Source organism: Rhinoraja longicauda, chromosome 23 (genome assembly GCF_053455715.1).
Source record: "Rhinoraja longicauda isolate Sanriku21f chromosome 23, sRhiLon1.1, whole genome shotgun sequence".
NCBI lineage: Eukaryota > Metazoa > Chordata > Chondrichthyes > Rajiformes > Arhynchobatidae > Rhinoraja > Rhinoraja longicauda.
Window position 1 is genome coordinate 32,200,776 of NC_135975.1, and position 22,090 is coordinate 32,222,865.

Genomic DNA, 22,090 nt, shown 5'->3' on the forward strand with positions numbered 1-22,090 from the left:
GTACCTCGGTGAACGTGACAATGAACTAAACTGAACTAGACCCTGAAGATAGACACAAAATGCTGGAGTAACACAACGGGACAGGAGACATCTCTGGTGACGTTTCGGGCCGAGACTCTTCTTCAGACTGAGAGACAAGTGAGGGGGAGTCTGGAAGGGTAAGGTGTGAAAATGACAGATAAAATGTGGTCGGACAGCTGGAGGGCAGAGAGGGAGCAGCGAGGGAGAGGGTGTTACAAACCTCCCATCAGAGTGAGGAGGAGAACCTCTTCAAAGTAGGCCGACCTTGAGGAGATTTCACAGTGGAGCAGAGGAAATGTGCAGGAAGGAACTGCAGATGCTGGCTTACACCGAAGATAAAACTCTGATGTGCATATGGACCTTGGGTCCATCGCTCCCTGGGAATGCCTACACAAGTCGAAAGAGTGGTAAAGAAGGCACATCATATGCCTGCCTTCATCTGTCAGGGCATTGAGTATAAGAGTCAGGACGTCGTGCTGCACCTCTGCAAGACTGTGGTGAGGCCGCGTTTAGGGGATTGCGTGCAGTTCCGGTCGCCCCATTGCAGGAAGGATATGGAGGCCAGTGAAGGAAGCCAATGGTATGTTGGCCTTCATAACAAGAGGAGTTGAGTATAGGAGCAAAGAGGTCCTTCTGCAGTTGTACAGGGCCCTAGTGAGACCGCACCTGGAGCACTGTGTGCAGTTTTGGTCTCCACATTTGTGGAAGGACATTCTTGCTATTGAGGGCGTGCAGCGTAGGTTTACTAGGTTAATTCCCGAAATGGCGGGACTGTCATATGTTGAAAGACTGGAGTGACTAGGCTTGTATACACTGGAATTTAGAAGGATGAGAGGGGATCTTATCAAAACGTATAAGATTATTAAGGGGTTGGACACATTAGAGGCAGGAAACATGTTCCAATGTTGGGGGAGTCCAGAACAAGGGGCCACAGTTTAAGAATAAGGGGTAGGCCATTTAGAACTGAGATGAGGAAAACCTTTTTCAGTCAGAGAGTTGTGAATCTGTGGAATTCTCTGCCTCAGAGGGCAGTGGAGGCCAATTCTCTGAATGCATTCAAGAGAGAGCCGGATAGAGCTCTTAAGGATAGCGGAGTCAGGGGTTATGGGGAGAAGGCAGGAACGGTGTATTGATTGAGAATGATCAGCCATGAATGGCGGTCCTGGCTCGAAGGGCCGAATGGCCTCCTCCTGCACCTATTGTCTATTGTCTATTGTGTCTAACTTCAAGTTTGTAGGTTAATTGGCCTTGGGGGGGTTGTAAAATTGTCCGTAGTGTGTATAGGTTGGTGTATGGAGTGATCGCTAGTCGGCCTGGACTCAGTTGGCCAATGGGCCCTGTTTCTGCGCTGCATCTCTGAAGTCTAAAGTAAAAACTAAAAGATACAGTATTGGTTATAAATTAGTTTACTTACCCTGAGGCTGTGAAAGGTGCTATAAAAGACAACTTCTTTCTTTTTTAAATTCTTGGTAATTCATTGAAAAGAACAAGAATCATCATATCATATCATATATATACAGCCGGAAACAGGCCTTTATCGGCCCTCCAAGTCCGTGCCGCCCAGCGATCCCCGCACATCAACACTATCCTACACCCACTAGGGACAATTTTTACATTTACATTTACCCAGCCAATTAACCTACATACCTGTACGTCTTTGGAGTGTGGGAGGAAACCGAAGATCTCGGAGAAAACCCACGCAGGTCACGGGGAGAACGTACAAACTCCTTACAGTGCAGCACCCGTAGTCAGGATCGAACCTGAGTCTCCGGCGCTGCATTTGCTGTAAAGCAGCAACTCTACCGCTGCGCTACTATGCAAGAATGATTCCTGGTCTTTTAACTCAAATGACAGCATTTCATTTTTACATCATTTCAAGATAACTATGAAAGTTCAGCTGTTTATCTAGAAATGTAAATCCTCTGTTAAGGTGTTTGATCCACGTTCATTTTCAATACAAAAGGAAGCAATTTGGTTCATTGTGCAATGCTAATCTGTGACTATCTTGCTGTCAAGTGTTTTTTTGTGAATTCCTCAATGTCAAATCTATGTACAAAAACTCTTGTTTGTTTGTTTATTTGTTTGTTCCTGAACTACAGCCAAAACGGTACACGATAGCGCGACAATTTTAGGCCCACCTTACTCACCATCGTCCCTTTGGTGCTAATGGAAGAAGTTTCATTGAAATCGGTGTTATATTTTTAAAGTTATTCACATTTTAAAGTTTAAATCTATCTCCTAGGGAGGGAGGGGGGGAGGGCAGGAGGGGAAAAGATGAGGGGTTGAGGGGGATGGTGGGGGGAGAGGGGAAGGGGGAGAGAGGGTAGAGGGAGGGAGGGAGGAGGGGGGAGGAGGAGGGGAGGAGGGAGGAGGAGGGAGGAGGGGAAGGGGGAGGGGAGGGGGAGAGGGGGTGGAGGGAGGGGAGGGGGAGGGGGGGAGGGGAGGGGAGGGGGAGGGAGGGAGGGAGGGAGGGAGAGGGAGGGAGGGAGGGAGGGAGGGAGGGAGGGAGGGAGGGAGGGAGGGAGGGAGGGAGGGAGGGAGGGAGGGAGGGAGGGAGGGAGGGAGGGAGGGAGGGAGGGAGGAGGAGGGAGGAGGAGGGAGGGGGAGGGGAGGGGTAGGGGAGTGGGAGGGGAGGAGGGAGGGGGGTGGAGGGAGGGAGGGAGGGGGGAGAGGAGGGCTGGGAGAGGGGGAGGAGGGAGGGGGAGGAGGGAGGGGGAAGGGGAGGGGTAGGGGAGCGGGAGGGGAGGGGAGGAGGGAGGGAGGGAGGGAGGGAGGGAGGGAGGGAGGGAGGGAGGGAGGGAGGGAGGGAGGGAGGGAGGGAGGGAGGGGGGAGGGGGAGGGCGGGGAGAGGGGAGAGGGGAGGGGTGGAGGAGAGGGTGCTGCACCAATGCAGGAGTGGTTTGGGCCCAACTTTGTCTATTATCACCTTAAAGCTATGCCCTCTTTTGTTTGACATTTCCACTCTGGAAAAAAAGTTTCTGACTGTCTACCTTGTCTATGCCTCTTATAAATTTATATATTTCTATAAGGTCTTCCCTCAGCTTCTGGCACTCTGGAGAAAACAATCCCAGCTCGTCCAACCTCTCCTTGTAGATAATACCACCTGACCCAGGCAGCATTTTGGTCAACCTCTCCAAATCCTGTAGAAATATTCTCCATGCCTCGAAACTGGATCACACAGCACTGGTACTTTTCAATGCCACACGATCTAAAATTGATATGATCCAGAAGAAGTGACATTACTGTTATTTCTGGGTGAAATTACAATTCCTCGTGACTGCTTGCAATTGTAGTTTAGTTTGGTTTAGCTTAGAGATACAGCGTGGAAACAGGCCCTTCAGCCCACCGAGCCCACGCCAACCAATGCTCACCAGTACACTGGTTCTATCCAATACTTTAGACTTTACTTTAGAGATCCGGTGTGCAAAGTGTTGCTTGAGTACTCAGCGGAGGTCTCATGAGCCTAACAAGTGGGGCAGGCCTTGGGTGTGGCAAGGGGACTGGCTCTTAAGGATTAATTAAGATGTCCAGTCAGACTTTAGACTTTCGATTTTAGAGACACAGCGCAGAAACAGGCCCTTCGGCCCACCGAGTCCGCGCCGACCAGCGATCCCCACACACTGGCACCAACCGACACACTAGAGACAATTAAGCCAAATAGCCCCCAATCCTGTTCGCCTTTAGAGTGCGGGAGGAAGCTGGAGCACCCGGTGAAAACCCACACTGTCGCAGGGTGAACGTGCAAACTCCACACACAGCCAGCACCCGTAGTCAGGATCGAACACGGGTCTCGGGCGCTGTAAGGCAGCAGCCCTGACAGCCGCGTCACTGCGCCGCCCCACGGTTGATGGTCAGCGTGGATTCGATGGTCCGAAGGGCCTGTTCTGGAGATCTGTCGCTGCGCCACCGAGCTGCCACTGCAGTGGGATGTTTCCTCAGAGTTTCACACCTGTGCCCGGGAAAACACTCACCCCCCCGCTCAATCCAACGGTTCAAGCTACTAGTGGTGGCTTCACTTGACTTACCCACAAAGCTCAGTGTGGTGTGCTTCATGCCAGCAGGCTCAGATTGTACATCAGACCATTCCCTCTGCCTCAGCAGGGCTACCACACAATATCGAGTCCTCCACATCAGAAACCACCATCCCCAGGAAGCAGCTTTTCACAGTGGTTGATTCTTGAGAGAGAACTGCTGAGGAGGGTGGAAATATCACTCTTGGACAGATGTGCCCAGACCCCCCCACCAGTCCCTGCATTCCACCTCCAAATGTACCCACTGATCTTGGAGAGGATGCACCAAGGATTAATCTTGCTATCAAAACTTGTGGACATGCTAGCATGACATAACTTGGGCGCAGCGGTAGAGTTGCTGCCTCACAGTGCCAGAGACCTGGGTTCGATCCTGACTACGGGTGCTGTCTGTACGGAGTTTGCATGTTCTCCTCGTGAATGCGCGGGTTTTTTCCGGGATCTCCGGTTTCCTCCCACTCTCCAAAGACATACAGGTTTGTAGGTTAATTGGCTTTGGGAAAAATTGTAAATTTTCCCTAGTGTGTGTAGGATAGTGCTGATGTGCGGGGATCGCTGGTCAGCGCGGACACGGTGGGCTGAAGGGCCTGTTTCCGCGCTGTATCTCTAAACGGAATGAAACTGGACTGGACTGGACTGGACTGGATTGGACTGGACTGGACTGGACTGGACTGGACTTGACTGAACTGGACTGGACTGGACTGGACTGGACTGGACTGGACTGGACTGGACTGGACTGGACTGGACTGGACTGGACTGGACTGGACTGGACTAGACTAGACTGTGTCTGCGCAATGCCTTGCTAATATTGCAAAGTTTAAGTAACGTTAAATAGTCTGGTTTACCCAGCAGGTCAAAATATTCAAATAAAAAATAAAGAGAGGAAAGGCAGGCAAAAATGATCACTCCGTTTGCAAACTGAAAGAAAGAACTAGTTACTTAAAGTTAGAGCATTCAATACTGTATTGAATATGGATGTGGATCGTATGCAGGCAGAGGAGATTAGTTTAATTTGGGACGTGTGGCACAATGTTGTGGGTGGAAGGGCCTGTTCCTGTGCTGTCCTGTTCAGTTGCCTGTAGCTCCTGCACGCTACACCATATGCAGACGAAAGATGAGATGTTCTTTAGAGTCATACAGCCCTTCATCCCACCTCATCCGCGCCCACCAAGGTGCCCCATCTAAGCTAGTCCCATTAGCCCACATTTGTCCCATATCCCTCTACAACCTTCTGTAGGAAGGAACTGCAGATGCTGGTTTAAAACGAAGGTAGACACTAAACACTGGAGTAACTCAACAGGACAGGCAGCATCTCTGGAGAGAAGGAATGGGTAATATCAGTCTGAAGAAGGATCTCGACCCGAAACATCACCCATTCCTCCAGCATTTTGTGTCCCTCTAAACCTTTCCTATCCATGTACCTGTCCAAATGTCTAAAATGCTGTTCTTGTACCTGCCTTAACTACCTGCCTTAACTATGGGGGCACGGTGGTGCAGCGGTAGAGTTGCTGCCTTACAGCGAATGCAGCGCCGGAGACTCAGGTTCGATCCTGACTTCGGGTGCCGTCTGTACGGAGTTTGTACGTTCTCCCCGTGACCTGCGTGGGTTTTCTCCGAGATCTTCGGTTTCCTCCCACACTCCAAAGACGTACAGGTTTGTAGGTTAATTGGCTGGGCAAATGTAAAAATTGTCCCTAGTGTAGGATAGTGTTAATGTGCGGGGATCGCTGGGCGGCGCGGACCCGGTGGGCCGAAGGGCCTGTTTCTGCGCTGTTTCTCTAAATCGAAATCTAAAAAAATCTACCTCCTCTGGCAGCTCGCATTGTATACTCATCACTCTCTAAGTAAAACCCTTGCATTCCTATTATAGCTTTACCAGCTCACCTTAAATCTATGTCCTCTGGCCTTTCGCAACCGTTTAACATTTTAAACAAGCCAGTCAGATCACTGGGTAACCTTTGCACCAGCAAAGAATGCTGGTTAAAAGACCCAAAGTGCTGGAGTAACTCAGTGAGCCAGGCAGCATCTCTGGAGGACATGGATAAGTGACGTCTCGGGTCAGGACTCTTCTTCAGATTGATTGATCGTCTGACGAAGGGTCCCAAACCTGTACATCTTTGGAGTGTGGGGGGAAACCGGAGCACCCGGAGAAAACCCACGTGGGTCACGGGGAGAACGTACAAACTCCGTACAGACAGCAGCCGTAGTCAGGATTAAACATAATAATAATAATAATAATATATTTATTTTATATAGCGCCTTAACACATGCACAAAGCGCTTTACAAATACAATTAACATAGAAACAAACAGACAAACAGACAAACTATCCTGAAGGAAAAGCGGCGAATACTCAACGCCAGCGTCCTCTCACGTCAGGGTCCGGCAGTAGACATTAAAGAACACAAGACACACAGATACAATTTTTTACACAAAACAGCCATCACAGTGATTGCTCCAGGCATACCCTCACTGTGATGGAAGGCAAAGTCTTATCTCCTCCTCGTTCTTCTCCCGTGGCGCCACGAGGCGATCGAGGCTCCCAACCCCTTGAAGCCCCCACCGGGCGATGGAAAGTCCCAGGGCCGAGCCGAGCAGGCCGATGAAAGTCCTGAGCCCCCACCGGGCGATGGAAAGTGCCGCGGCCAGGCCACGCAGGGCGATGAAGGGCCTGCGGGCGGGTTGATCGTGCCTCGTGCTTCGGGGCGGTCGAAGCTGCTACGGCTGGAGCTCCCAAAAGCCGGTCGCCAGCCAGGGACCTGCGAACTCCAGATGTTGCGGTCTGCAGGGCCCACGGCCGAAGCCTCCGAGATGGTAAGTCCAGGCCCTGCGACCGGAGTCTTCGAGGTCGATCCCAGCTGGAGGCCGCCGACTCCACGATGTTAGGCCGTAGCGCGAACGGAGATACGACACGGTAAAGGTCGCATCTCCGTTGAGGAGGAGATTTTAAAAAAGGTTTCCCCCAACCCCCCCCACCACCCCCCTACATACACAGAATTAAAAATAAAACAAAACGTACATTTAACATCAACATTGACTAAAAAACACAACAAAAAAACGGAGAGACTGCCGGTGAGCCGCAGCTGCAGAACACAGCCACGCCCCTAAACATGGGTCTCTGGCGCTGTAGGGCAGCCACTCTACCACTGCACCATCGTGCTGCCCTAATGGATATGGATGGGGTGATATTTGGGTTAGGACCCTTTCTCAGACGTGTCAAGTCGATTTATTGTTAAGTGCACAATTAGATAAACCTAGCCACAGACGTACCTGTCTAAATGTTTCTTAAACGTTGCGATAGTCCCTGCCTCAGCTACCTCCTCTGGCAGCTTACATCCATCACCCTTTGTATGAAAAAAGTTACCCCTGAGATTCCTATTAAATCTTTCCCCCCCCTCACCTGTCCTCTGTTTCTCGATTCCCCTACTCTGGGCAATGGACTCTGTTGTGCGTTTACTCGATCTGTTTCTCTCATGATTTTGTGCACCTCTATAAGATCACTCCTCTTGTCTTCCTGCGCTCTGTCTTCGGCGCTGTGAGGCAGCAGCTCCACCCGCTGCACCCTGGGGCCGACCGGTCGAATAGACTTGAGGGTAATAAGTGGCCTACTTCTCCAGAGCGCGTTTGCTCCTCTGCTCAGGCAGGCTCTTCCAGGGAGGGTTCGGAACAGGTGGCCTGGTTGTCTCATCGGACGGAAAGTGACTATGGTACAAAGGAACAAAGGAGGCACAGGGAGAGCGATCGCTAGCATTGGAACAATTCATGTCACAGGCTAAAGACGAACCAGTTGTGACAGTGCTCCGGGCACTCCTTCAATTATGGAAAAATGGTTCTGAAAGACCTTCGTTGAACGAGAAAGAGCAGTTTGTGATTTATTCTTCGATGGGTTATACAAAACTCATGAACGCACAGCACACTGCTGCAAGTAAGTATACTGCTGAAAGATGCACAAAGAAATGCAAGAACGAAACTGCAGATCTACGTTTACAGCGAAGACGGATATAAAATAAGGGGTAGGCCATTTAGAACGGAGACGAGGAAAAACTTTTTCACTCAGAGATTTGCGAATCTGCGGAATTCTCTGCCTCAGAAGGCAGTGGAGGCCAATTCTCTGGATGCTTTCAAGAGAGAGCTAGATAGAGCTCTTAATGATAGTATGACAGTATTACAGTATAGCAAAGGGGATTACAGAGGCATGAGGCAGGAGCTGGCCAGAATTGACTGGAAGGAGGCCCTCGCAGAGAAGACGGTGGAACAGCAATGGCAGGTATTCCTGGGAATAATGCAGAGGTTGCAGGATCAATTCATCCCAAAGAGGAGGAAAGATTCCAAGGGGAGTAAGAGGCACCCGTGGCTGACAAGGGAAGTCAAGGACAGCATGAAAATAAAAGAGCAGAAGTACAACAAAGCAAAGAAGAGTGGGAAGCCAGAGGATTGGGACTCTTTTGAAGATGACTAAGAAGGCAATACGGGGAGAAAAGATGAGGTACGAGGGTTAACTAGCCAATAATATAAAGGAGGATAGTAAAAGCTTTTTTAGGTATGTAAAGAGGAAAAAAATAGTCAAGGCAAATGTGGGTCCCTTGAAAACAGAAGCGGGGGAATTTATTATGGGAAACAAGGAAATGGCAGACGAGTTGAACCGGTACTTTGGATCTGTCTTCACTAAGGAAGATACAAGCAATCTCCCAGATGTTCTAGTGGCCAGAGATCCTAGGGTGACGGAGGAACTGAAGGAAATCCACATTAGGCAGGAAATGGTGTTGGGTAGACTGATGGGACTGAAGGCTGATAAATCCACAGGGCCTGATGGTCTGCATCCCAGAGTACTTAAGGAGGTGGCGTTAGAAATTGTGGACGCATTGGTGATCATTTTCCAATGCTCTATAGATTCAGGATCAGTTCCTGTGGATTGGAGGGTAGCTAATGTTGTCCCACTTTTTAAGAAAGGAGGGAGAGAGAAAACGGGAAATTATAGACCAGTTAGTCTGACATCAGTAGTGGGGAAGATGCTGGAGTTGATTATAAAAGACGAAATTGCGGAGCATTTGGATAGTAGTAACAGGATTGTTCCGAGTCAGCATGGATTTACGAAGGGGAAATCATGCTTGACTAATCTTCTGGAATTCTTTGAGGATGTAACCAGGAAAATTGACAGGGGAGAGCCAGTGGATGTGATGTACCTCGACTTTCAGAAAGCCTTCGACAAGGTTCCACATAGGAGATTAGTGGGCAAAATTAAAGCACATGGTATTGGAGGTAGGGTACTGACATGGATAGAAAATTGGTTGACAGACAGAAAGCAAAGAGTGGGGATAAATGGGTCCCTTTCAGAATGGCAGGCAGTAGGGCCGCAGGGCCTGTTTCTGCACTGTACCTCTAAAACTAAAACTAAAAGGTTTGTAGGTGGATTACCTTCTGTGAACTGGCCCTAGTGAGTGCGATGCAGAGGTGGCATAACTAGTGTGAGGGTGATCGCTGGCTGGCACGGACTCGGTGGGCCGAAGGGCCTGTTTCCATGCTGCGTCTCTAAACTAAACTCCAACATCGGAGGAAGGGAACCCTCCACAGTCTTAGCCAACGCTTATCCCTCACTAACGCCGCAGAAAAATAAGACTGCCCGTGATCTTGTTCCATGCGACCGTGGAAGGGCGGCACGGCGGCACAGCGGTAGAGTTGCTGCCTCACAGCGCCGGAGACCCGGGTTCCATCCCGACTACGGGTGCTGCCTGTACGGAGTTTGTACCTTCTCCTCGTGACCTGCGTGGGTTTTCTCCCAGATTTTGGGTTTCCTTCCACAATCCAAAGACGTACAGGTTTGTAGGTTAAATGGCTTGGAATAAATGTTTTAAAAAAATGTCCCTAGTGTGTGTAGGGTAGTGCTAATGGGTGGGCATCGATGGTCAGTGCGGACTCGGTGGGCCGAAGGGCTTGTTCCCGTGCTCCAAAGATGTACAGGTATGTAGGTTAATTGGCTCGGTATAAATGTAAAACATATTGTCCTTGGTGTATGTGGGATAGTGGTCGTGTGCGGGGATCGCTGGTCGGTGCGGACTCAGTGGTCTGTTTCTGCCCTGCATCCCTCAGCTGCACTCTAAACTAAGCTGTTTCTTTGCCTTACACTTTAAAAGTGACTGAGAGGACATTACGTTGGAGACGGGTTCAATTGTTTAAAGAATGGCGCGTGATCTAGGAGGGATCTCACGAGTGTTTAAGATTGCCTGTGAGTTTCTGCGGACAGCTGAGTAATGGCCTTTAAAATGCTTCCCAGTGAATTTTCCGCTGCCTGGAGAATTGACGTTTTCATTTGCCTTTGTCGGCCCATAAATCCCAGCTCTCAGACGTCTTTGAACTCGAACAGAGAGATCAGGAGCCCCAGACATCTGCTCTGACTTGAAGACAATTTAGAGTGTTATGACATGCCACACGCAGGAGAGGAAGTTGTTTTCACCACACTAGTACAGCACATGTCAAAATCGCAGATGATTTGCTATTAAGACTCTTACATGCCAGGTATCAGCTGCCTGAGCTGACAGTCGGCATTTTAAACCCAAGAGCCAGCTTGTCAGTGTTTTTTCGAGGCAAAAATCAACCTCCAAGCTGCCAATGGACTCACCCAGTATCGAACAGGCAGTTCACTCGGGAGGTGAGACTGGAACCTCTCAGAACCAGACCGGCTGTCGAAGGATCTGCACCCGTCAGAGCCTCCCTGCTGTTTCCCATGTAGGTCGAGAACCAACCCAAGGCTGGAAGATTTAAGACGTGATGTTGGCTTCTGAGTATCCGAATCCTAGGCATTGGCGTGCTCATTTAGCACGTGTCCCCACAGATATCGGTGGCGTGGGAGTAGAGCTGCCGCCTTGCCGCACCAGAGACCCGGGTTCGACCCTGGCCACGAGTGCTGTCCGTACGGAGTTTGTACCGTACCCACTCCGTGACCGCGTGGGTTTCCCCTGGGAGCTCCGGTTTCCCCCCACACTCCAAAGACGTGCGGGTTAATTGGATTTGGTAAACATTGTAAATTGTCCTTGGTGTGTAAGACAGTGCAAAGCCCTCAGCCAACTGGGCATTACGGGGCTGGCAAAGGAGAGGGCCATTCAATCCGCAAGCCAAGCCGCAGAGAAAGCCACCAGATGGCTTTGGATGAAGAGGGCTGATCCGTGGGCAGTTGCTGCTGGGACGCAAGTCGGGGCCTGACCAACCCCGGCTGGGTGGCCTGGGCAAGGGGGTCTGATGTTGTGAGACCCGAAACACCCGATGACCCCAGGTCACATCACTGGGGATGCATCCCAGTGCATCCAGAAGATGTATCTTGCACACTAATGCACTGGTGGCCGAAGGGCCTGTTTCCGCTGTATCTCTAAACCATCTAAACTAAGCAATATCAGGGTGACCGGGCTTTTGTACAGTAGTCGCAAACCAATGGTAATGTGAAAAGCTTCTGTTGCGTGCTAACCAGAGACAGTACATGATTAGTGAGGGGAGACGATAGAAATAATGACGAGAGGCATGGATGGGGTAGACAGTCAGAACCTTTTTCTCAGGGTGGACATTTCAGGTCTAGATTGCATAACTTTGAGGGAAGTGGAGCAAAAGGAGATGGACACAGAATGCTGGAGTAACTCAGCGGGTCAGCAGCATCTCAGGAGCGAGGGAATGGGTGACGTTTCGGGTCGAGGCCCTTCTTCGGACTGAGAGTCAGGGGAGGGGGAGATACAGAGATAAGGAAGTGTAAGGTGTGAGAACCAGATGGTCCGAAGTAGATTTCAAGATTTCAAGATCAAGATTTCAAGATCAACTTATTGTCACATGTACCAATTAAGGTGCGGTGAAATTTGAGTTACCATACAGCCACACGAAGTGAAAAGCAACAAGACACGCAGCCACATAAAGAAAGATTTTACATAAACATCCACCACAGCGGATTCCACATTCCTCACTCTGATGGAAGGTAATAAAGCTCAATCGTCTTCCTCTTTGTTCTCCGGCGGTCGGGGCTGTTGAACCATCGAGGTCCCCGATCAAAGTCCCTGCAACCGATGGACCGCGGGCTTCACGGTGTTAAAGTCCACAGGCCCCGCGGTTGGAGCTCTCCACAGTCGATCCCCGGCAAAGGAATCGCAAGCTCCACGATGTTAAAGTCCGCACCGCAACCCATTCCTTCGCTCCAGAGATTCTGCCCGTCCCGCTGAGTTACTCCAGCATTCTGCGTCTATCTTTGGTTTAGACCAGCAGTTTCTTCCTACAAAGTTTAACGGAGATTTAGTTTAGTTTAGAAGTACAGCATGGGGGCAGGCCCTTCGGCCCATTTAGTACGTGCCGACCATTGATCACCCGTTCACACTAGTTCTACGCTATCCCCACTTTCTCACCCACTCCATACACACTAGGCACAATTTACAGAGGGCCGATTAACCCGCAAACACGCACGTCTTTGGGATGTGGGGGGGAAACCGGAGCACCCACACGGAGGGCACCCCACGCAGACACAGGGAGAACGTGTAGACTCCACACACAGACAGCACCCAAGGTCAGGTTTGAACCCGGGTGTCTGGCGCTGAGAGGCAGCAGCTCTACCCGCCGTGCCACATGGGCAGGGCAAGTTTATTTACACAGACAGTGCCAAGGTGTCTGGAACACACTGCCGACAGTGAGAGGGGAGGCGGGCACCATAGAGGCGTTTCAGGCAGGCACTTGGAAAGATATTGTCAAGCTTCAAAGGGATCAGGGAAGATTTTACGAGGATGTTGCCAGGACTAGAGGGCCTGAGCTACAGGGAGAGGTTGAGCAGGCTGGGTCCCGGCGGGACAGGCAGCATCTCTGGAGAGAAGGAATGGGTGACGTTTCAGGTCGAGACCCTTCTTCAGACTGAGAGTCAGGGGAGAGGGAAACGAGAGATACCGAAGAGGGTACAGAGGAGATTTACTAGAATGTTGCCTGGGTTTCAGCATTTAGGCTACAGAGAGAGGTTGAACAGGTTGGGTCTTTATTCTTTGGAGCGTAGAAGGTTGAGGGGGGACTTGATAGAGGTTTTTTAAATTTTGAGAGGGACGGACAGAGTTGACGTGGGTAGGCTTTTCCCTTTGAGAGTGGGGAAGATTCCAACAAGGGGATATAGCTTCAGAATTGAGGGAGAAAGGTTTAGGGGTAACATGAGGGGGAACTTCTTTACTCAGAGGGTTGTGGCTGTATGGAATGGGCTTCCGGTGGAAGTGGTGGAGGCTGGCTCGATTTTATTATTTAAGAGTAAATTGGATAGGTATATGGATAGGAGGGGATTGGAGGGTTATGGTCTGAGTGCAGGTAGATGAGACTAGGTCAGGGAGAATGGTCGGCGTGGACTGGTAGGGCCGGACAGGCCTGTTTCCATGCTGTAGTTGTTATATGTTATATGTTATATGGTAAGGTGTGGAAATGAGAGATCAAAGAGGACGAAGATCCAAGGAAAATGTGGAATAGATCATAGTTCGCTAGTGCAAGGTGACAACAGTCAAAATAGTCGGAGAACTAGGATGGGGAGGGGATGGAGAGAGAGGGAAAGCAAGGATGAAGAAGGGCCTTGACCCAAAAGTCACCTATTCCTTCTCTCCAGAGACGCTGCCTGACCCGCTGAGTGACTCCAGCATTTTGTATCTACCAAGGGATACTTGAAGTTAGAGAAGACAATATTCATACCACTGGGTTGTAAGCTGCCCAAGCGAAATATGAGGTGCCGTTCCTTGTAGCAAAGAGGTCCTTCTGCAGTTGTACAGGGCCCTAGTGAGACCGCACCTGGAGTACTGTGTGCAGTTTTGGTCTCCAAATTTGAGGAAGGATGTTCTTGCTATTGAGGCAGTGCAGCGTAGGTTTACTAGGTTAATTCCCGGAATAGCGGGACTGTCATATGTTGAAAGACTGGAGCGACTAGGCTTGTATACACTGGAATTTAGAAGGATGAGAGGAGATCTTATCGAAACGTATAAGAATATTAAGGGGTTGGACACGTTAGAGGCAGGAAACATGTTCCCAATGTTGGGGGAGTCCAGAACATGGGGCCACAGTTTAAGAATAAGGGGTAGGCCATTTAGAACTGAGATGAGGAAAAACGTTTGCAGTCAGAGAGTTGCGAATCTGCGGAATTCTCTGCATCAGAAGGCAGTGGAGGACAATTCTCTGAATGCATTCAAGAGAGAGTTAGATAGAGCTCTTAAGGATAGTGGAGTCAGGGGGTATGGGGAGAAGGCAGGAACGGGGTACTGATTGTGGATGATCAGCCATGATCACATTGAATGGCGGTGCTGGCTCGAAGGGCCGAATGGCCTCCTCCTGCACCTATTGTCTATTGTCTATTGTCTATTGTATTGATACTGTAGGGAATGGAGGGATGTGGATCATGTGCTGGCGATGAGATCAGTTCATCTTGGCATCACGCTTGGCACGGAGATTGTTGGCCAGAGGGCCTATTCACGTTCTACTGTTCTATGTACTAGGAAAGAACTGCAGATGCTGGTTAAAATCGAAGGTAGAAACAAAATGCTGGAGTAACTCAGCGGGACAGGCAGCATCTCTGGAGAGAAGGAATGGGTGACGTTTAGGGTGGAGACCCTTCTTCAGACTGATACTCTGCAGTTCTATGTTCTATGTTCTAAGGCAGAGTTAAGCCTCAGGGTTACAAGTATCTTGCTCTTGTTGGTTCTCTACAGGCCTCTGCCTGCTCATTCCTTCAATGTGCTTTCACATAATCGGGCTTTCTTCCAAGTACACGGTGATGGGAATGTGGACTTTTCTTTGGAAGCAGATCAAAGGTGGGGAGCAGTTCAAAGAATGAACAAATCACCAACTTAAGAGTAAAGGGTGGGAAGTGTAAAGCTAGGTGAAGCTGGAAAGGGGACAGAGGAGATTTACGAAGATGTTCCTAGGACTCGAGGGCCAGGGCAAAGGTACTAGAGGAACAAGATGGACCACTCCGTTTAAATCGTCAATACTGAAGTGTAGTACGCAAAGGAGTGTAACGTCCGCCATTTTAGTAGGCAAAACCCACCGTTCGTTATGCCTCTCGCAGTGTAATCAGTGTTGTGGGGGAACAGTATGTGTGATGGTACCAAAAAAATGCAGAATATATCTCATCTATCAATTCACAGATTTTTGTTACTTTTCTTTTTAAATGTTTCTGCAAGTTTCTGCCTACTAAAATGGCGCCGTGACATACTACGTTTTTTTGGGTCGAGTGGTCTTCCTTGTTCCTCTAGTATCTTTGGGCCAGAGCTACAGGGAGAGGTTGAGCAGGCTGGGACTCTATTCCTTGAAGCACTGGAGGATGTGGGATGATCTTATAGAGGTGTACAAAGTCATTGAGAGGAATAGATTGGGTAGATGCACAGTGTCTTGCCCAGAGTAGGGGAATCGAGAACCAGAGGGCATCGGTTTAAGGTGAAGGGGGAAAGATTTAATAGGAATCTGAGGGGTAACTTTTACACACAAAGGGTGGTAGATGTATGGAACGAGCTGCCAGAGGAGGTAGTTGAGGCAGGTACTATCGCAACATTTAAGAAACATTTGGACAGGTGCATGGATAGGAAGGTTTAGAGGGATATGGACCAAACGCAGGCAGGTGGGGCTAGCATAGATAGGACATGTTGATGGCTATGTGCAAGGCCTGGTTCCATGCATTAAGACACTCTGATTCTATAAAGTGTTGAGCTGCCGTGTAGGTTGGATAAAAGAATGGAAATCCTATAAAATATATATATATTTTTGGCAAAAATGCAATGGTAAACAATGAGGGATTTTCATGAAACTTTGTGAGTAAATACTGAAAGGGAAATATCAGTTTTGGAGGAAATGTCTTCTTCCTCTTTGTAGGTAATGAACAGGTGACAGTGCAGCATGGTGACGCAGCGGTAGAGTTGCTGCCTTACAGCAAATGCAACGCCGGAGACTCAGGTTCGATCCTGACTACGGGCGCCCACCGGGTCCGCGCTGACCTGCGATCCCCACACATTAACACCATCCTACACCCACTAGGGACAATTTTCACATTTACCAAGCCAATTAACCTACAAACCTGTACAGTCTTTGGAGTGTGGGAGGAAACCGAAGATCTCGGAGAAAACTCACACAGGTCACAGAGAGAACGTACAAACTCCGTACAGACGGTGCCCGTAGTCAGGATTGAACCCGGCACTGCATTCACTATAAGGCAGCAACTCTACTGCTGCACCTCTGTGCTGCCCTGAGTCTTTACACAGGGCACTGGGGTCTCGCCGGGGCCGGTGTTTAAAGCTAAGGTTCCAGTCATCGAAGGCAGAATTGAAGCAAAATCCATTTGTCCAAGTCAATGGATAATTCTATGGCAGAGATAGATAGATTCTTGATTGGTACGGGTGTCAGGGGTTATGGGGAGAAGGCAGGAGAATGGGGTTAGGAGGGAGAGATAGAACAGCCAGGATTGAATAGCGGAGTAGACCTGGTGGGCAAAAAGTGCTACTCCTGATGAACTGATGAACTTATGAAAAGATTTTCTCTCAGATGGTCAAGGGCCTTTGCAATTCTTCCTCAAAGTTGGAAGCAAATTTCTTCAATGTTTTTAAAGAAGAGGTAAATAACTACTCAATAAAAATAAGTGCGAAAAGTTCATCTGGGCAGACAGGAGTGCAAAGTTGAGATTACTATTAGATCAGCCATGACCTGATGTAAACAACAAGGTAAGTTCTCGTACAAAAAATTGAATGGATTAACACACAGTCTGAAGAAGGGTCCTAACCCAAAATGTCACACGTCCTGTTTCTCCAGAGATGCTGCCTGACCCGCTGAGTTACTCCAGCACTTTGTGTCTATCTCCGGGTTAACTCAGGCAGTGGAAGGATGATGAACAATGATTGCTCTTCCAAAGTAAACCTTACCAGGAATTTAGCAGGATCTGACAGAAAGTCTTGGTGTTTCCGTAAAGCACAAAGATGGCGTGCCAGCGCCTCTACTTCCTTAGAAGTTTAAAGAGATTTGGCATCTCACCGAATACTCTAACAAACTTCACAATCACAATCACAATCGTACTTCATTAGCCAAGTTTGTTTTGCAACATACGAGGAACTTCATTTGCCACACAGTCATAACAATAAAAAGCACCAGGACACACAAAACACATTTTAACATGAACATCCACCACAGTGACTCCTCCACATTCCTCACTCTGATGTAAGGTGAAAAAAAGTTCAATCTCTCCCTTCTTTGTCCTCCAGCGGTCGGGGGCCTCAAACCTTCCATTGACGGGACGATCTTGTCTCCCGTAGCCGGCAGTGGGCCTTCCTCGTCGGGGCGATCAAGCTCCTGCATCGGGGGGGGGAGGGGGTTCTCAGCTCCCCCGCGCCGGACGATCTACCCCGGGTCTGGGCTTGTCAAACCTCGTGCAGCTTGGAGCTCCCGACTTCGGTCTCAACTCGAGACTGTAAGCTCCGCGATGTTGAAGTCCGCAGGCCGCAGTTGGAGCGTCGATCCAGGCAAGGGATCGCACGCTCAGACGGTAAGTCCACGCCCCGCGGTGGGGCTCAAAGTCAGTCCCAGGCAAGGCTGCCAGCTCCACGATGTTAGGCCGCAGAGTAACCGGAGATACGATCCGGAAAACAATCGCATCTCCGGCAAGGTAAGAGATTGAAAAAAAAAATCCCCCGACCCCCTCCCCCAACCCCCACATAAAACAAACCAGAGAACATTAACACAGACTTTTAAAACTTACCCAAAATAACAAAAAAAGTTTGAAAAGGCTAGACAGACTGTAGGCGAGGCAACTGGCAGTCGTGGCGCCATCTGGAGGTGCACTGCAAGAAGTATCCTGACCGGTTGCATCATGGCCTGGTACGGCAATTCTAATGCACAGGAACACGAGGGGCTGCATAGAGTGGTGGTCTCAGCCCGGCCCATCACGGGCCCAGCCGCCTTGACCATCAGCGGCACCTACATGAGGCGCTGTCCCACAAAGGTGGCATCTCCCTCACCTCACCTGCCCTCTTCTCACTGCGACCGTCGGGCAGCAGGTACAGAAGCCTGAAGTCCCACATCACCAGCTACTTTCCTGCATCCACTAGGTTGTTGAACCCACCTGTCAACCCTAATCCAACCTCAGCAATGGAACATCACAGACCAACTCTCGCACCTCTCGCACGACCATGAGGAGGAGATAATGACTTTTCTTTGCCTTCCATCACAGTGAGGGTGTGCCTGGAGCAATCACTGTGATGGCTGTTTGTGTTCAAATTGTATCTGTGTGTCCTGTGCTTTTTGTTGTCTACTGCCGGACCCTGACGTGAGAGGACGCTGGCGTTGTTTATTCGCCGCTTCTCCGTCAGGGTAGTTTGTCTGTTTGTTTTTATGTTATGACTGTTTTTGTAAAGCGCTTTGAGCACCTGGTAAAGCGCTATATAAAATAAATGCTTACTATTATTATTATTATTATTATTATCCAATTGTATTTTTGTACTTGTTTTATGCACTTTCGTTTCCTTTCAGTCTTGTAGTATTTATGTCTAACCTTTGTATATTTTTTGATTTGAGACCCTTCTTCAGACTGAAGTCTGAAGCAGGGTCTCGATCTGAAACGTCACCCATTCCTTCTCTCCAGAGACGCTGCCTGACTCGCTGAGTTACTCCAGCTTTTTGTGTCTATCTTCAGTTTAAACAGGAAGCACCTGCAGTTCCTTCCGACACATCTCTCTTATTCACCGTGTGCTGCCTGAGTCTATGTGTCTGTGATGCCACTGCAAGCAAGGTATTCATTGTACCTGTATCTCATTGTACTTGTGCACATGACAATCAACTTGACTTGACTTGACTTCAAATCTAAGTACCAGGCAAACGTTGCTCCTGGAGGCAGTTTGGAGAAGGGTCCTGACCTGAAACATTCCTGTCCTCCAGAGATGCTGCCTGACTCAGTTACTGGGTTACTTTAGCACTCGGTGATCTATGTAAGATTCAAGCACTGTTTCGTTTGTTTAGTTTCGTTTAGTTTCGTTTTTGGGCGGCACGATGGCACAGCAATAGAGATGCTGCCTCACAGCGCCAGAGACCCAGATTTGGTCCTGACTGCAGGTGCTGTCTGTGCGGAGTTTGCACGTGTTTCCTGTGACCGCGTGGGCTTTCCCCGGGTGCTCCGGTTTCCTCCAACATTCTAAAGACGTACAGGTTTGTAGGTTAATTGGCTTTGGTACAAATTGCAAATTGTCCCTAGTGTGTGGGATTGTGCTAGTGTGTGGGGATCGCTGGTGGGCTCGGATTGGGAGGGCCGAAAGGCCTGTTTCTGCACTGTATCTTTAAACTAAACTAAAATTTAGTTTCATTCAGTTTAGTTTAGTTTAGATTAGTTTAGGTTGGTGTCACATGTTGCGAGGTACAGTGAAAAGCTTTTTTGTTGCTTGTTATCCAGTCAGCGGAAAAACTGTACATGATCTGTACGTGTCTTGTGCTCTTTAATGTCCGCTGCCGGACCCTGACGTGAGAGGACGCTGGCGTTGAGTATTCGCCGCTTTTCCGTCAGGATAGTTTGTCTGTTTGTTTCTATGTTAATTGTTTTTGTAAAGCGCTTTGAGCATGTGATAAGGCGCTATATAAAATAAATGGATTATTATTATTATTATGATTACAATCAAACTCTCCACAAAGTACAGATAAAGGATAAGGGGAATAATGTGAAAAGCCCAAAGTCCTTACAGAAACCATGAAAGTTTGTAATTCATAGGGTTTTGTAGTATTCAAGAGTTATAGTTTAGTTTATTGTCATGTGTTGTATGTTATCCAGTCGGCGAAAAGACTATACATGATTACAACAAGAGGCCCCAAATGTACAGATATGGGATGAAGGGGAAGATAACGTCCAGTAAAGTTCAATGAAAGATAGTCCCAGTGTCTCCAATGAGGTAGATGGGAGGTCAGGACTGCTCTTTAGTTGGTGATAGGACAGTTCAGTTGCCTAATGGGCGGCACGGTGGCGCAGCGGTAGAGTTGCTGCCTTACAGCGAATGCAGCGCCGGAGACTCAGGTTCGATCCTGACTACGGGCGCCGTCTGTACGGAGTTTGTACGTTCTCCCCGTGACCTGCGTGGGTTTTCTCCGAGATCTTCGGTTTCCTCCCACTCTCCAAAGACGTACAGGTATGTAGGTTAATTGGCTGGGTTAATTAAATGTAAAAATTGTCCCTAGTGTGTGTAGGATAGTGTTAATGTGCGGGGATCGCTGGGCGGCGCGGACCCGATGGGCCGAAGGGCCTGTTTCCGCGCTGTATCTAAATCTGTATCTCTAAATCTAAATCTAATAACAGCTGGGGAAGAAACTGTCCCTGAATCTGGAGGTGTGCGTTTTCACACTTCTGTACCTCTTGCCTGATGGGAGAGGGGAGAAGATCATAAGATCTTAAGTGATAAGAGCAGAATTAGGCCATTCGGCCCATCAAGTCTACTCTGCCATTCAATCATGGCTGATCTGATCTCTCCCTCCCAACCCCATTCTCCTCCCCATAACCCCTGACACCCGTACTAATCAAGAATCTATCTCTCTCTGCCTTAAAAATATCCACTGACTTGGCCTCCACAGCCTTCTGTGGCAAAGAATTCCACAGGTTCGCCACCAAGTGAAGAGGGAATGAACAGGGTGATGCTCAAAGTACCTTGTGACTGTTTTAGTTTTTGCTAGATCTGATTCAATGTTTCTCAACCGTACCGTTCTCAAGAGAGAGCTAGATAGAGCTCTTAAGGATAGTGGAGTCAGGGGGTATGGGGAGAAGGCAGGAACGGAGTACTGATTGAGAATGATCAGCCATGATCACATTGAATGGCGGTGCTGGCTCGAAGGGCCGTATGGCCTCCTTCTGCACCTATTGTCTATTGTCTATTGTCTACGCGTATGAAGGAAGGTTAAGTTATTGGATTGGGAACTTGTGAGTATAGAGTCTTCCTTCATTTAGAATATTTGATGACTAAAGCCTTCAGTGCCTATCCTGAGGAAGTACATCCTGAAAGGGCCATGTGGATCTGAACTTATCCTCCTCGATCAACACAAGCCTATTTGCAGTGTGTAATTCCGTGTCATGAGTGCTTCCAAATAAACACCAAAGGTATCACAAAATGCTGGAGTAACTCAGCAGGTCGGGCAGCATCTCAGGAGAGAGGGAATGGGTGACGTTTCGGGTCAAGACCCTTCTTCAGACTGACATCAGGGGAGGGGGCGGGACAAAGATGGGATGTAGTTGGAGACAGGAAGACAGTGGGAGAACTGGGAAGGGGGGAGGGGATGGAGAGGGACAGAGGAGCGATCTGAAGTTACCTCTATCTATCTCAGCGGTATGAACATTGATTTCTCACTTTCTGTCATGGGCCTCCTCCTTTGTCAGAGTGAGGCCCACCGCAAATTGGCAGAACAGCATCTCATATTTCGCTTGGGCAGTTTACACCCCAGCGGTTTGAAACATTGACTTCTCTTCTCTACATCGGCGAGACCAAACGCAGGCTCGGCGATCGTTTCGCTCAACATCAGTCTGAAGAAGGGTCTCGACCCGAAACGTCACCCATTTCTTCTCTCCTGAGATGTTGCCTGACCCGCTGAGTTACTCCAGCATTTTGTGATAGTTTCGCTCAACACCTTCGCTCAGTCCGCCTTATCCAACCTGATCTCCTGGTGGCTCAGCACTTCAACTCCCCCTCCGACTCCCAGTCTGATCTTTCTGTCATGGGCCTCCTCCATTGTCATAGTGAGACCCACCGCAAATTGGAGGAACAGCAGCTCATATTTCGCTTGGGCAGCTTACACCCCAGTGGTATAAACATTGACTTCTCCTCCTCCTCTCCAAATAAACTCTGGCGTGAAAGGGATACATCAATGAATTAATTAGTGTTGCCAGACAGCTTAGCGGCTGAAAATAGATACAAAATGCCGGAGTAACTCAGCGGGACAGGCAACCTCTCTGGAGAGAAGGAATGGGTGACGTTTCGGGTCGAGACCCTTCTTCAGACTGAGAGTCAGCGGAGAGGGAGATGAGAGATAGGAAAAGGTACAAAGAACAAATGAATGAAAGGTGCAAGA